Below are 15,637 nucleotides of genomic sequence, written 5' to 3'. Positions count from 1 at the left end.
TGAGATGATGGAAGACTGGGCTCAGCAACCTATACCTGGCCTCACAGTGTAGCTTGGGCTCCCTCACACCATCATGATCTCAAAATAGATTTCCTGTAGGGCAGCCCAGGGCTTGAAAAGTGAGTATTTCAGTGAACAAGGCAGAAGTGGAATGGCCTTTTTATGACCCAGCCTCTGAAATCACATGGTACCACTTCCACTGTTACTCTATTGGGTGAAGCACTCCCAGGCCCATTCAGACTCAAGCAGTGGACACAGAGACCCCGCCTCTGGAGGCGAGCAGTGTCAGCGAATTTTGGGTGTGTTTTAAAACAACTACAGCAAGTGTCAGAACAAGACCTGGATCTATTGAGTCTAAATTCGGATTTATCGTAACTAGGTTAGTAGGGGCTATGGGGGGAATGCCAGAAGATTTAGTGAATTGGGTAGAATTCACTTCAGCCTCTGGATCTTTTACTTATTAGGTGTGTGATATTAGACAAGCTGTTCTACCTCTTTGAGTCTCGGTTTCATTATCTATAAACTGAAGAAACAACCGTTCTAACTTGTCGTGATGATTAAATTAAACGAGGCTTGTAAAAAACTAAGAGAGTGTTTGACACAGAACAGGTGCTCAATAAATGGGAACTACAAATAAAAAAATTAGAAATACTCATTAAAAATAAATAGGACTAACTTTAAAATTATTATTATTATTAATATCATGTTTATTGTTATGAATCACCTGGTAGGTAATAATCCTAAGAAATATGTCTTCTCTCCTTTCTTCCACCATGGTCCAACTCCCAATGGGGCCATCACTCCCCATCAGGTGGGCCTGATTCCTCCCCCACTTCCTTGTGTCCCTGTAGTCCTGGAGAGTAGAGGACATTTGCTAACCTCTGGTTACTTTGCTTCCACTCTTTACTTTCCGTCCCCTCTGCTCGGAATATCCAGCATGGTGTCTGTTTCCCTGAGTGGACCCTGACGTATACAGGTCAATGTACAAATGACACTGGGGCTCTGTCAGCAAGGATGAGGAGGGGTGGGGAGAGGATTTGGATAAGAACAAGGTGTTTCCCTCCCTCTCTCCTTCCCTCCTCCCCTCTCTTCTTTTGCTCCTACCCTCCCTTCTTTCCTTTCTTTTTTGTCTTCTCTTTTTCAGAGATGGAGCAATCCTATGAGTGATCCCCCACAGCTTGCTGTTTTCACAGTGAGTACACATAACTCTAATTCATGCTGTTCTAATTCACTTAAAAAGCTGCATGGCACTATTTACAGTAGTCAAGACATGGAAGCAACCTAAATGTCCACCAACAGATGAATGGGTAAAGAAGATGTGGTGTATATACACCATGGAATATTACTCATCCATAAAAAAGAGTGAAATAATGCCATTTGTAGCAACATAGATGCAACCGGAGATTATAATAATAAATGAACAGAGAAAGAGAAAGACAAATACTATATGATACCACATATGTGGAATCTAAAATATGACACAGATGAACTTATCTACAAAACAGAAATACACTCACGGACATAGAGAACAGACTTTTGGTTGCCAAGTGGGAGGGAGTTGGGGAAGGGATGAAATGGTAGGTTGGGGTTAGCAGATGTAAGTTTTTATATATGGAATGGATAGACAACAAGGTCCAGCTGTATAGCACAGGGAAGTATATTCAGTATCCTATGATAAAACATAATGGAGAAGAATATAAACAAAAAGTACAGAAGGACTTCCCTGGTGGCACAGTTGTTAAGACTCCGAGCTCCCAACGAAGGGGGCCCAGGTTTGATCCCTGGTCAGGGAACTAGATCCCACATGCATGCCACAACTAAGAGTTTGCATGCAACATCAAGGAGCCTGCCTGCCACAACTAAGACCTGGTGCAACTAAATAAATATTTTTTTAAAATGCGTATATATGTGTAACTGAATCACTATGCTGTACAGCAGAAATTAACACAACATTGTAAATCAACTATACCTCAATAAAAAAATGTAAAAAATAAAAATAGCTGCATGATACTTACCTGGCAGGGGAGTTACCATGATCGCAAAGGTGGTTTTCCCAGGGTGAGGCTTATCCATTGCACTCTGGATCTGCCGACCCCTGCGATTTCCCCAAATGTGGGAAAATTGACCACATAATTTGTAGTAGTGGGGGACTGTGTTCGCGTTCTCACCTACATAAAATAAAAAGCTGCATGATATTCCATATTATGGATGCACCCTAGCACATCTATTCATTTCACTATTGATGGATAGACTGTACTTTACAGTGTTTCAGTTTTTGCTCCAACAAACAGTTCTACATTAACCATACATTTATGCACATATATCCCTGTAGATTCACTCTCATTTCTGTAGAATACATTTTCAAAGCTGGAATTTCTGGATCAAAGAGTATGTGTATTTTTAAATTTGTCAATTAAAGAAATATTTTAAAATTAAGAAACATCACCAGATTACTTTCCCCAAAGGCTGTAGCATTTACCTTCCCTTTAACAACTTATTTCCACTAATTATTCAGCACCAAAAGACCTCCGTGCTTATATCTGGATAACTACAACCAGGCTTGGCCCTTGAAATGTCTATTTGATGAATCAAAGATTTGGAGAATGAAGAATCAGATAATAAAAGCCATGCCCAAGTTTGCTGATTGAGATAAGTTTTTATTATTTATGGGTTTGTTCTGTTTTACCCCCTGCATGCCATAAAAAGTCAGCCTTTGAAAAAGGGCCTTCTCTTACAGAAATGCCATCCTCTAATCTGTGAGTCCATGTAGGTGTCCTTGATATATTTTATAATAAGGCACTTGAGAGGCTAATTGCATTGTATTTATAGCCTGTAGAGGTGGTTCCCACTTCAAATGAGGAGTTTCCTTGGTAATGTACTAATAACCACAGGTTCCGAGAGGCTAAACCGAGACTAACGCAGGAAAACTCAAAGCAGGACTTGCAGGGGACCCCAGAAAGGCACTGAAGGGAACAGACAGACCGCTTGAGAGAGACAGGAGAGGCCTGGGGCGAGGGCGCGTTTCATTTGATTCCTGTGCCTTCTGGGTTTTCCAGTAACCTTGGGTTTAAAATCTGCACCAATGTTAAGCTTGGTATTGACTATCCTGAATTCCTATAGTTCAAAAAATCCAAATGTCTCTATGGAGTCTGAAAAGCTGCCCCTGATTTCTGGTCCACCCAGACCCTGCTGTCCTGTATTCTACTACTGCCCACTTCCAGCTGTTCCAACATTCCCGGGAGATTTCATCTCTCCTTCAGGACGGATGAAGTAGCTAGCCTGTCTATCCTTACTTTTATCTCTTTATCTCTCTTCCAATCCCCATTAAATTTTCCAGTTAACACTAACCAGTTCCAAATTACTGTGAATCACTGTGAATAAGTGTCATTTCAGCACTTACATAGTTGGTTTGAAATAATAATTATATTAGTAAATACTAATGGAAAACATTTTGGACCATTGTGTTCTAAGCACTAAGCTAGACAGACACGATGGTTCTGTAGGTAGGAATAATGATCTGTTTGACAGAGGATGGGACTGAGGCTCAGAGAGGGTTAGTGACTTGCCCCAAACCACACAGGCAGACGTGGATTTTAAATGCAAACCTTACTGGACTTTGACGTCCGTGCTGTCCTTAGACTGTCGCACCTCCAGGCAGCCTGCCAAATGGCACTGGCTTATCGTTATTTTGAAGGGCGTACACTGTCCCTTCGCTCTGCTTCATCCTCATTCTAATCATCCCGTTTGGTGAAGACCCACTGTGTGCCAGGCACTGGGTGAGGTGCCTTCATAGACCTGGTTACGAACTACCTTGTATGATTCCAGGAAGGTGGGGACCTCATCTTGTGTGTTTGAGTTCATGCAGTTCCTGGCCCAGTGCTGAGGGTCTGGTACCCACTCAAGCCGTTATTTCTTCTTTTCACCATAAGTATTTTGACGGCATAGGACTGCTCACCACTTTCTTATAGATCCCTTCTCTGTTCGGTGCCTAAGGCAGAGCCACACCTCTATCCTAACCATTTTATGATCTTTTAGCAGTTAACCTTTTATATGGTATGTTCAAATACCTTTCACCCTCGTCTGGAGACCAAATGAAATTATTAGATAAATTCAGTGAACTCCAAATAAGTCAGAAAAAGAGGAATAGGAGAACAAAGAAGGACAAATAAAAAAATAAGTAGCAATCTTATAAATTGAGACTCAACCATATCAGTAATTACACTGATGGTCTAAATGTAAATGGTCTAAACACCTCATGACAAGACTCATTATTATTTAAGTGTGTTTATTCCAAAGTTAATCTATAGATTTAACAAAATCAAAATCATTCCTATTTCACAGGCAAGGAAACCGAGGCCATGAGACACTGACACTCAGCTGAGTGAGTGAACTGCATCTGCCCCAAATGTCAAATCTATAGAGCAGGGGTTCTCAACCAGGAGTGATTTGCTCCCCACCCCCAGGGATGTTGTTTGGAAATACCTGGAGATATTTGATTGCCACCACTGGGAAACTGCTACTGGCATGTAACAGGTAGAAGCCAGTGATGCTGCTGTACATCCTGCAATGCCCAGCACAGCCCCCTGCAACTAAGAATTATCAGAACCAAATGTCCATAGTGCTGAGGTTGAGAACTCTGGTATAGAAGAAAGAAAGGAGGCATATCTGACCATATTTTCTGCCATTGCTTATTTTAAGAGATGTGATTTTTATATAATACTCACAGAACATTGAATGCTTTCTTTCCCTCATAAGATGTGAGCCCACAGAACTAAAAAATAACTACTAATTAAGTATGGGGTATAAGGCACACCATAGCTATCATTCTTAAAGTAGGTTAGCCTTAATTTTCTTTTTTAAAAAATTATAGTTCATTTACAATATTGCATTAATTTCAGGCATACAGCATAGTGATTCTTCTTTTTTTCAGATTATATTCCATTATAGGTTACTAATGAGCCTTAATTTTCTAATGAATTTTTAATAAACTCAAAAAATAATGTATATATTACCTTCTTTCCCATTTAAGAGACCAAGCGCAACAGATGGTATTATGGGACAACATTTTTAAGACATGGGCTTTTTGGCTCAAGTTAAGTGTCAAAGTTTGTTTCAAATCATATGGTTCCATTCTCTAATCAGGGAAAAAGTTGGACCTAGACCTCTTTCCATTAAGAGCTCCGGGTCCTATACATATAACTAAATAAAAAGCCTGAATGAATAGCTTAAGTTCTAGCTGTCAAAATGGTATGCCATTGATGGATGAAATTATATGACATCTGGGGTTTGTTTTAAAATACGCCAGCAAGAACAAAAAAAGAGGTGATAAATGAACAAGTTCAGCAAAATGTTGGTACTTGTTAAAGCTGGATGATGGTTACATAGGAATTCCTTTCACTTTTCTTTCTACTTTCATGTAAGTTTGAAAATTTCCAGAAAAAGTATCTAAAAAATGTGTACTATGACCATCTGCAGAGTGATAAGCAATGTCATTAGATATAACTTGTTTCTTGCTCCATCTCTGTGGATTCACAAGTGATTTCTTGAAGGAAATTCCATGCATTTGTCTAGATATTGTTTAATCCAGCACGCTGTTTATCATCTCAATGTTTTCAGGGAACTTTGAAAATTAAAAGTGACCACAATATGGGAAAAAGATTAAATAGGCACTTCATGAAGGAATCTATATGAATGACCAATAAGCACATGAAAACATTCTCAGCATCATGAGTTATTTGAGAAATGTGATTAAACAATGAGATAGATATCCCTACACACTGATTAGAATCTTCATGTAAAAAGATGGATAACTACGGGCTTCCCTGGTGGTGCAATGGTTAAGAATCCACCTGCCAATGCAGGGGACATGAGTTCGAGCCCTGGTCTGGGAAGATCCCACACGCCACAGAGCAACTAATCCTGTGCACCACAACTACTGAACCTGCGCACCACAGTTACTGAAGCCCACATGCTTAGAGCCCATGCTCTGCAACAACACAAGCCACTGCAATGAGAAGCCCACACACCGCAACAAAGAGTAGCCCCCACTTGCCACAACTAGAGAAAAGCCCGTGCACAGCAACAAAGACCCGAGGCAGCAAAAGATAAATAAATAAATAAATTTATTTAAAAAAAAAAAGATGGATAACTACCAAGTGTTATCAAGGATGAGGAACAAGTATAACTCTTATATTTTTGGACAAACAAAAGTGGAAGGAAATTATCATCATGTAGTGTAGACCTACACTAAAAAAAAAAGTTAAAGAAAATCCTTTAGGTAGAAGAAAATGATTCCAGATGAAAATCTGGGACTACACAAAGGAATAAAGAGCATTGGAAATTGTGGATGCTTGTATGTTTATATAGGTGAATGTACATATTTCCTTATTATTAAACCCTTTTAGAAAGAGAACTGAGTGTTTAAACAAAAATAATAACAATGTAGTGTGGTGTTTATAACACATATAAGAGTAAAATGTATGACAATACACAAAGGTCAGGAAGGGAGGAATGGAGGGATACTCTTGTAAGGTTCTTATGCTCCATGGCATGATACATACCACTTAATAGTAGACTGTGTTAAGTTAAAGATGTGTACTGTGAACCCTAAAGCAACCATAAAATAAAAAATCAAAGAATTATAGCTAATAGACCAACAAGGAGACAAAATAAAATTATTAAATAAACTCAATGAACTCAAGATAAGGCAGAAAAAGAGGAAAAGGGGAAGAAAGGACAAATGAAAAAATCAGTAGCAATATTATAGATTGAAACTCAACCATATCAGTAATTACACTAAATGTAAATGGTCTAAACACCTCTTTGGAAGACTCATTATTATTAAAGTATATTTATTTCAAAAATGACCTATAAATTTAACAAAATCAAAATCACAACAGGCTTAGTTAGAGAAATTTGTGAGTTGATTCTGAAATTCATATGGAAGTGGAAATGACCTAGAATAGCCCAAACAGCTTTGGGAAAGAAGAAAGTTTGTTGGCTAACACTACATGATTTCAAGTCTTTTTAAAAAGCTATAGAAATCAAGATAGACAACTAGAGCAATGAGACAGAATACAGAGTCCAGGAGTCCAGGAAGTTTAGTCTACCCATACGCAAAAAAAAAAAAAAAAAAAAAAAAAAAGAAAAGAAAAAAGGACTTCAATCTATACCTTGCATCATAACAAAAATTAACTCAAGTTGGACCATATGACATAACATTACATTTAGTAAAACCTAAAAGTTCGTAAAACTTCTAGAAGAAAAAAACATTTGTGACCTTGGATTAGGCAAAGATTTCTTAGATACAGTAACAAAAACATGATTCATAAAAGAACAAGTTGACAAATGATTCAAAATCCATACAATCTGCTCCTTGAAAAACACTATTAAGTAAATGAAGAGATAAGTCTCAGCCTAGGAGAAACGATTTGCAAGTCATCTGATAAAGGATTTGTACTCAGAATATATAAAGAACTCTCAAAACTCAACAATAAGAACACAAACAACTGAATAAAAAATAAATAACAGATTTGAACAGACACTTCACCAAAGAAGAGATACAGATGGTAAATAAACACATGAAAAAATACAGGTAGTAAATACATGAAAAGATGCTAGACATTATTCGTCTTTAAGGAAATACAAATTGAAACCATAATAAGATACCAAACACACCTATTAGAATAGCTAAAATTGAAAGGATCATAATAAGTAAAATATTATCAAGATGTGGAGCAACCAGAACTCTCATACATTTCCAATAGGTACAACGACTCTGGAAAACAGTTCGCCAGTTTCATAAAAAGTTAATCATTCACCTACTTTATGATGTTGCCATTCTACTTCTAGGTATTTGCCCAAGAGAAAGGAAAGCACATGATCATATGATCAACTGAAAAGATGGACATGAATGAATGTTCACTGTAGCCTTAAATAACCCCAAACTGGAAGTCACCCAAATGTCCATCACAGGTGAAAGACTGTGCTATATCTATACAACTGAATCTCAGCAATGAAGTGAATAAATTATTGATAAACTATTTGGATGTTTCAAAATAATTATGCTGTGTTAAAAAAAAAGAGCCAAGACAAATGAGAGTATATACCATATGATTCTATTTATATAAAACTTTAGAAAATAAAAACTACTCTATAGTGACATAAAACATATCTGTTCTTGCCTGTGGTGGGCAGGGAGGAAGAGCTTACAAAGGGCACAAGAGTCTTTTGGGGTGATGGATATGTTTATTGCCTTGATTGTGGAAAATAGTCTCAGGAGTGTGTGTATATATCAAAACTTATCAAAATATATATTTAAATATAGTGTTTATTGTATGTCAGTTAAGCTCCAATAACACTGTTTAAATTTTTTAAACTTTGTTCATTTCACTTCATGTAAATTTCACCTATAAAAAGAATCAAAAGCAAAGGTTGATCTTGAGTTAATGATAGGCATGTTGCAGTGTTTAGGGATAAAGGATACAGATGTCTGCAACTTATTTGGAAATGCAGCAGCAACTGCAAGAATAAAATGGACTGATGCATGGTTAGAGGGATGGATAAATGGATAGGTGTGTAATAACACAGATTTTTTTCCTTTTCCTATTACAGATTCTCATATCAATTTATTTCCATATCAAGTCCACCACAGAGACTTCTGGCAGAGGCTGCCACCCTGTTTCCTTATCCGATGTCTATAAAGCTTCTAGACTGGAAGGTTTTCTAGCTCACTTCTGGTTCTCCCTCAATTGTGGAGCATTCCCAGGCTTTCCTTGTGGTTCCTTCAATTAGTATTTTATCTGCAACAATGCTAGTGAAGTTTCTCTCTAATTCATTGACAAAGAAACATTTTCACCCTTTTAGTTGGCTGCTGAAGAAACCCCAGCTGTTCATCCTTGGAATGCCACAGCCACAAAGAGCGTGTTTCATTAATCTGTATGTGAGCTAAGGTGGAAAAATGCTCATCACTGCTATTTACTTTATCTTCCAATCTTACACTAATGGATTCTGTACAGATGTTCTATTAGTTTCCTTGGGTTGGCATCACAAAATGGTACAGAACAGGGAGCTTAAACAACAGAAATGCATTTTCTCATGGTTCTGGAGGCTGGAGGTCCAAGATCGAGGTATTGGCAGGTTTGGTTTCTCCTGAGGCCTCTCCTCAGCTTGCAGAGGACCCCCTCTTGCTGCCTTTTCACATGTGCTCGAATCCTTGGTATCTCTCTCTGCGTCCTAATGTCCTGACTGAATTAGGACCAACCCTAATGGCGTTATTTTAACTTAATTATCTCTTTTAAAAACCTATGTCCAAATACAATCATATTCTGAGGTACTAAAACCAAGCAGGACCATGTAGGGCTCCTGGGTACAAACCTTTCTGTGTCCCCCATTTCTTGCTTGTAGGAAATAGGCTTCATTCAACCTCCTTGACCTTCCTTGAGTTCCAAAGGACATATTTAAACACTTGCTAATCAGGGAAGACAGGGAATGCAGAGACTAGGGAGGAGCAGTCAAGAAACAACAGGATGGGACAGGGTCCCAGTTCCCCCTGAAGGGATATACATAACAATATCTTTGAGTTCTTCTGCAGGAACTAAAGCCTCCACCCATGTGGAGGATGGTAACTTCAGGCTGAGCACAAGATTCCCAGAGCACCGCCCTGCTACCTTACCACCAACCAATCAGAAGAAACTCACACATCCTGCAGCCTTCACTCCAAATTTTGTCTATAAAAACTTTTTCTGCCAAACCATTGGGGAGTTCAGGGTTTTTAAACAGGAGCCACCCATTCTCCTTGCTTGGGCCTGCAATAAAACTTTCTCTGCTCCAAACTCCAACGTTTCAGTTTATTTGGCTTCACTGTGCATCAGGCACATGAACTTTGTTTGGTAACAGTACTGGGGGTTAAGGCTTCAATATATGAATTTTGGGGGCACACAATTCAGTGCATAACAGATGTGTGAAGTGAGACATGCACATTGTACCTGCGTTCACTCTGTAACCCTTGCAGTGGCTTTTGGTTACAAGCCAAAAGCTTGTGATTAACACCCAGTGGTGTTTTCCAGATGCATGGATTCTTCTCAACTCTCTCCACCTCACTCTAGCTTCAGGGCACCATCATCTCTCATCTGGAATGTTGCAGTGGCCTCCAGGCCAATGTCCACATTTTAGCTCTTGACCTCTCTGATTTGTCCTGCACATGATGGTCAGAACAAGCCTTGAAACACGTAGGTGTGATCATGTCCACATGGTCACGGTCCCCTGTACTTCAGCCCTTAGTGGCAACCAGGATCAAATCCAAATTCTCACTTGGCTTTACAGTGCCCGTTTCCAAATTCATTTAGTAGCACAGTCGCCATGCTAGCTATGCCCCAGCCACCCTGGCTGCCTGTCTTCCCTTTGATGTCTCAAGGTGCTTCTTTGTCCAGGACCTTCATGCAGGCTGTATCTCTTGCTTGGACCACCACCACTCCTACCATCTACCCGTTGTATTTAGCATGAGGGGCCCTTCCCGGGAGATGATATTTCCTGACCCCCTCTTCTCCTACCCCCATGCAGACTAGGCTAGACCCGCAGGTGTATACTTTCATTACACACTGTGTTTTTTCTTATTCTGTGTTTCAGGGCTGTTATTAATTCTACAGTTATGTGTTTTGGCACCTATTTCCTCTCCTATAACACAGACACCATAAAAGGAGGGAGAAACCTCAATGTGTTCATTGCTGTAGCCCCAGTCACTGGCCAATACATCACACATAAGTGCTCAATAAATATTAAATGAATAAATGAAGGCATGGAAACCTTTAAATCAGCTGACCCCTAGTTGTTTGCCACCATTTACAGATTATTCATTCTACTCTCTCTTTGATCATTTTATTCCTTACTGGAGGTTTCATCTGTCAGATGACAGGAGATGAGGAAAAGGACCAATGAGTCATTTTCTGAGCAGCTGTAGTTAAGGTCACGTGGGGAGGGGAGGGAGGGAGTAGGCAGAGAACAAGGTTAACCATTGAGCCGTGGTGCATTGATTAATTTTGATTGATATTCCTCATAGTTACACTGCCCCATTCATTAGCATGGGTAGGTGAAGGTTGGATGTAATTTTAAACAACAGTTTGAGGCATTTCTATTCTGGTCCTGAAACAGCTTAAATATTTTATGAGTTTTTAAGATTGGGAGAAATTAAAGCAAGTATGTAATCTTGCTCTGTGTGTGTATAAATATATACACATATGAAATTTAAATATACTCACACAAAATCTTATTGTAGAGAATCTCATAAATCTAAAAAAGATAGGGAGTCTAAAAAAAACCTACCCATATGTAAACATAATATGAAAATATATTCAGTGTTAATTTCAGAATTTATTGCAATCTGCACTATATCTTTAACAATTGCACATACACTCTCCCAAGAGCGAGAGTGAATTTTTTAAAAATGAAATATTTTGCATAAAATATTTTGATATTTAAAAAAACCAATATAACTTTTAAAAAACCATAAAAGAAATGTCTAACAGGAGTTGTGAGGAACAGTTTTAAGGGGAAAAAAGTCATTTTGCTATAGTTTTTATCCTCTGAAATTGGGACCAATGTACTAGATAATTACGTACTTTGGGATCATTAAGGGGCTTTTAGCAAATAATTTATCTAGTGTTCAAATGGGAATGTAAATAAATGAGTAATTTTTCCTTGTTAATTATAATTCTTGTGAATTACAATGTCTAGGCACCTCTCCAGGACCACAAATCCACCCATGAGTCAGAAAATGCCACCAACAATGTTGATGTTGCATTTGATAAAGTTTTTTTTTTCCATGAGTAATCATTATCTTCAATTTTAGACCATTTCAGAAATAAAAACTGACAATAAAGGTAACTTGGGTTTCATTCCATTTCTTGTATGCATTTTATGGGTTATAATATGTTTCTATATCTCAATGAAGCAATTTATAGAAGAAGTGTTACTTTTTATTAAGTTCATATTATGCATATTTTATTGCAACTTGCTACAGTCAAACATCTTTTAAAAGATTAACTCCCAAGTTACTCCCTATTTCTGCCAAAATGAAAAATAAAGAAAATACATTTCAGTGTGACTTAGGGTAAAAAAATCTATCAACTATAAGTTTTAGAACAACTGCAATTTAGATCTTATTTAAGGTTTCAAAGCATTTTGCCACCGATTTAGTTTGATTACCATATTATCCGGTTATGTGCATTAGAAAATGCCTCTGTGATGTGACTTCTGCAAATGATCCTGTGACTTATGCACCTATTTGCCTTTTAAAACCAAATGCAATTCACAAAAGAGGCTTATGGATTTGCAATTAAAATAGGAGTGCTGCCTGAAACCAGAGAGGGTGCGGTCTGACCTTCCATTTGTATAGCGTAGCAGATCCTAATAGTATGTGTGCACGTGTGCATTTTTTTTGCAAATTCAAAGGAAAACAATTTGCAAGTGCAAACAGGGTAAGTGGTCTCGGGTTTTTGAGGCTCTGAAGGGTTTGTAAATGCTAATTTTGAAATGTGTACTCAGAATTCTTCATGCAGGGGAGGGGGAGAGCTAAGATTTCTCTCTCCACCCATTTAATGAGAGTTGCGGTATCAGAAATCCCAAGGATTAAAATTGTAGCATCAGCTCCTGTTTGGGGAGCACCCACTATGCGCTCAGCACCTTCTCTGTATCATCTCATTCTGTTCCCAGCAAAAGCTTGGCAAGATCAGTGGCATCACCATTTTCACCAAGGGGAAAAGTGGCTTGCTCAAGGTCACACAGCTGATAAGTGATGAGGTAGATACAGATCTGGGCCAAGCCAGCTCCCAAGCAGGTCTCTTCTATCTCCCCCCACACCCCATCCACTTTCAGTACTTGCAGTTTGCTGGTGGAATTAAAGAAGTCTCAGGCCAGTGCTATTTCCACTGCATCCCAGTAAATTGCCAGAGATGCTCTCTTAACTGCACTCAATCTGTGAATCAACTGCTGCTTCTCAGTTCTCACTTAACCCATCCCAACATCTGCATAGTGCCTGCTGACCACCTCTGGCCGGCCTGTTCTTTGCTATGCCTGCCCACATGCATCCTACCAGGGGACCTGCTTGCCTATTAAGAGTCACTTGGTTTGTACCCAGTCCTCCTGACCACAGGGGCTCCTTTATTGTGCTGAGCTCATTTAATTAAATACTCCATATTCCATGTAAGCCAGTGAAATAGTGTGAAGAGAAGTAGTTTCTATGGAATTTAAGATGAACGTTTTCAAAAGATCTTATCAAGGGAGGTCACTACAGAAACTGTTGTCAGATTAGGTGTGGATCAGATCATGCTAAAGGCTTAGGGGAAAAAAGATGACAGTTTAGAAGGATTCTGAATGCTGGTTACCTGGTGTGTATCTTCATGTTCTAGCCACACTTGAAAGAAACCCAAACTGGAAATCACAGACATGGCGTTATGGGTGTGGTTTATGGAACCCAGACTGGGGACATTCCATACCCCAAGAAAAGGCATGAGTCCTAAGGCAAACATTTGGTAAATTAAAGTACATTGGATGTTGTAAATGAAAATGAAGATATTAAGGTTCATATGATTTTCTACTTTCATGGGCTTTCCTAGGTAACTGACCAGCTAGTGTTCCCCATAGAATCAGATCTTAGTGCACTGACTTTAATTTCAATAATTATAATGATTAATCTCTACTGACAGCTTACTCTGTGCAGGTAGGGGTCCAAGATGCAGAAGAATAATGCTTATATAATACGTAACATTTACGGCCAGCTACTCTTTCCAGGCTTCATTCCCCTACTGCTATAATTATCTCCGTTTTACAGGTGAATCACCCATGATATAAACAGTGTCCTCCAGGCATTTAGGCCACTCCTGGTGAATATAGTGGAGAGAGAATGATAGACATATGGCGTCAGAAGACCTGGATTCAAATCCCAGTTACCCCACTGATCTACCTCAGACAAGTCACTGGGCCTCTGAGAGTCCGCCTCACTGCTTTGCTAAAACAAGAACAGTAATACATCCCTTGCAGGGTTGCTATTAGGACTGCATGAGGGTGCCCAGATGCTCAGTAAATGCTAGTTCCTTCCCTCTCCTTTAAGTGAGGGAGGTAATGCACATCTGCAGAAAGGTAGACAGCCTGTAAGATAGAAACAAATAAGCTGTCATGATGGGAGAGGAGGGAAGGATTCCTTTGGACTCACTGAACGAGGGAAGGCTTCCAAACAGAAGCTGGGCTTGGCACCCAGTTTGGCTTACAGAGTCAAGTACACTAACAGCCAAGAAATGGAGATGAGAAAGCACAGGCTGTGGGGTGGTGGGAAAGCTTGTGGAATAGAACCAAGTGAGGGTGGAAAGGATAGCTCTGGACAGATTACAGAGGCCTTGCAGGCTGTACCAAAATAGTTGTACTTGACCCAGAAGGCATTCAGATGATTGACTTAAAGCTCTGAGAGGCCAAGTAGTAAGGGTGGGAGGTGGGTTGCATGTGAAGCAACATGGCATTCATCCATCCCTCCACCCATCCATCACCCGTCCATTCCTCCGTCCATCCTTCCATGCACCCATTCATTCATTTATGCATTCATTCATCCACCCATCTCTCTGTCTACCTATCATCCATTCATCTCTCCACCCACCCACCTACCTACTCTTCTTTCCTTTATTCCTTCCTCCTTTCTTTCCACCCACTCATCCACCTACCCACCCATCCATCCATCCACCCATTCACCCATTCATTTGTCTACTTGTTTACCATCAGTTCCTTCCTTCCTTCTTTCTTCCCTTCCTTCTTTTTGTTGATTTATCCATCGACCCACCCATCTACCTGTTCATCCATCCATCTTTCCATCCTTTCATCTATGTATTCTCTCTTTACAAAAATCCCAGGAAACTATAAGGGTTTTGAAGATAGATTCTTCTCCCTCCTTTTGTGGTAGTAACACAGCTCTTGTCACTACCGTTGGTACTAATACAGTAGTTAGTCCAATTCCTTATAGTATTAGTGTCTTCCACTGTTATACAACTCACTTTTATGCACTCTTTTATTTGAACCTCACAATAGTCACTTCAGGTGGTCAGGACAGGTATATTCACCTCAACTACACAGCAGAACACAGTGTACCATGCTAACCAGGGCCTGGGTGGCATAACAAGAACTTGAAATGCGGTTTTCTGATGCAAGATTTTTGTGCCTTAGCTCCTGCCTTACTTACCTCCCAAAGGTACCGACCTACCAGGCTCAGGAAGAGGGCCTCCTTGCAAGTTTGAGGCCATCAGGGTGGCCGCTGAAGGGCCATCCCCAGCTATGAGCCTTTACTCATGAATGGGAAGATGGCTGCTTATCATGCAAATGTACACAGCGTCTGAATACTGTGTGCACAGAAATGTCCCCATTCATAGAGTAGGAGACAGCTGGAAGTAATCTCAAATGCATTATGCATTGTGATTGCATTGGCAGAGGGGTAAGAAATGTTAAAGTTTTGTTACAATAATAATAACCATTGTGACAATACTATTTGTTTTACCGACGCCCATTTTTTGGCAACTCTATCGTTATAAACACAGCATGTGACTGTACTTTAATGAGACTGTATAAATGTATGCATGTTTACGAGGATATATTTATCAAGCCA

The 15,637-nt window shown here is 39.4% G+C and overlaps 1 non-coding gene across 1 annotated transcript; it reads left to right on the top strand.

The window, feature by feature from the left end:
* The first annotated feature begins 2,007 nt into the window (after window positions 1-2,007).
* On the top strand, window positions 2,008-2,171 carry LOC132489731 (U1 spliceosomal RNA). The gene has a single exon (XR_009532110.1). It is a non-coding gene; the product is annotated as a U1 spliceosomal RNA (small nuclear RNA).
* Window positions 2,172-15,637: the final 13,466 nt, after the last annotated feature.

Source organism: Mesoplodon densirostris, chromosome 4, assembly GCF_025265405.1.
Source record: "Mesoplodon densirostris isolate mMesDen1 chromosome 4, mMesDen1 primary haplotype, whole genome shotgun sequence".
NCBI classification, from domain to species: Eukaryota; Metazoa; Chordata; class Mammalia; order Artiodactyla; family Ziphiidae; genus Mesoplodon; species Mesoplodon densirostris.
Note: the sequence above shows the minus strand (reverse complement) of the source record. Positions and strands in the feature narration are given on the sequence as shown.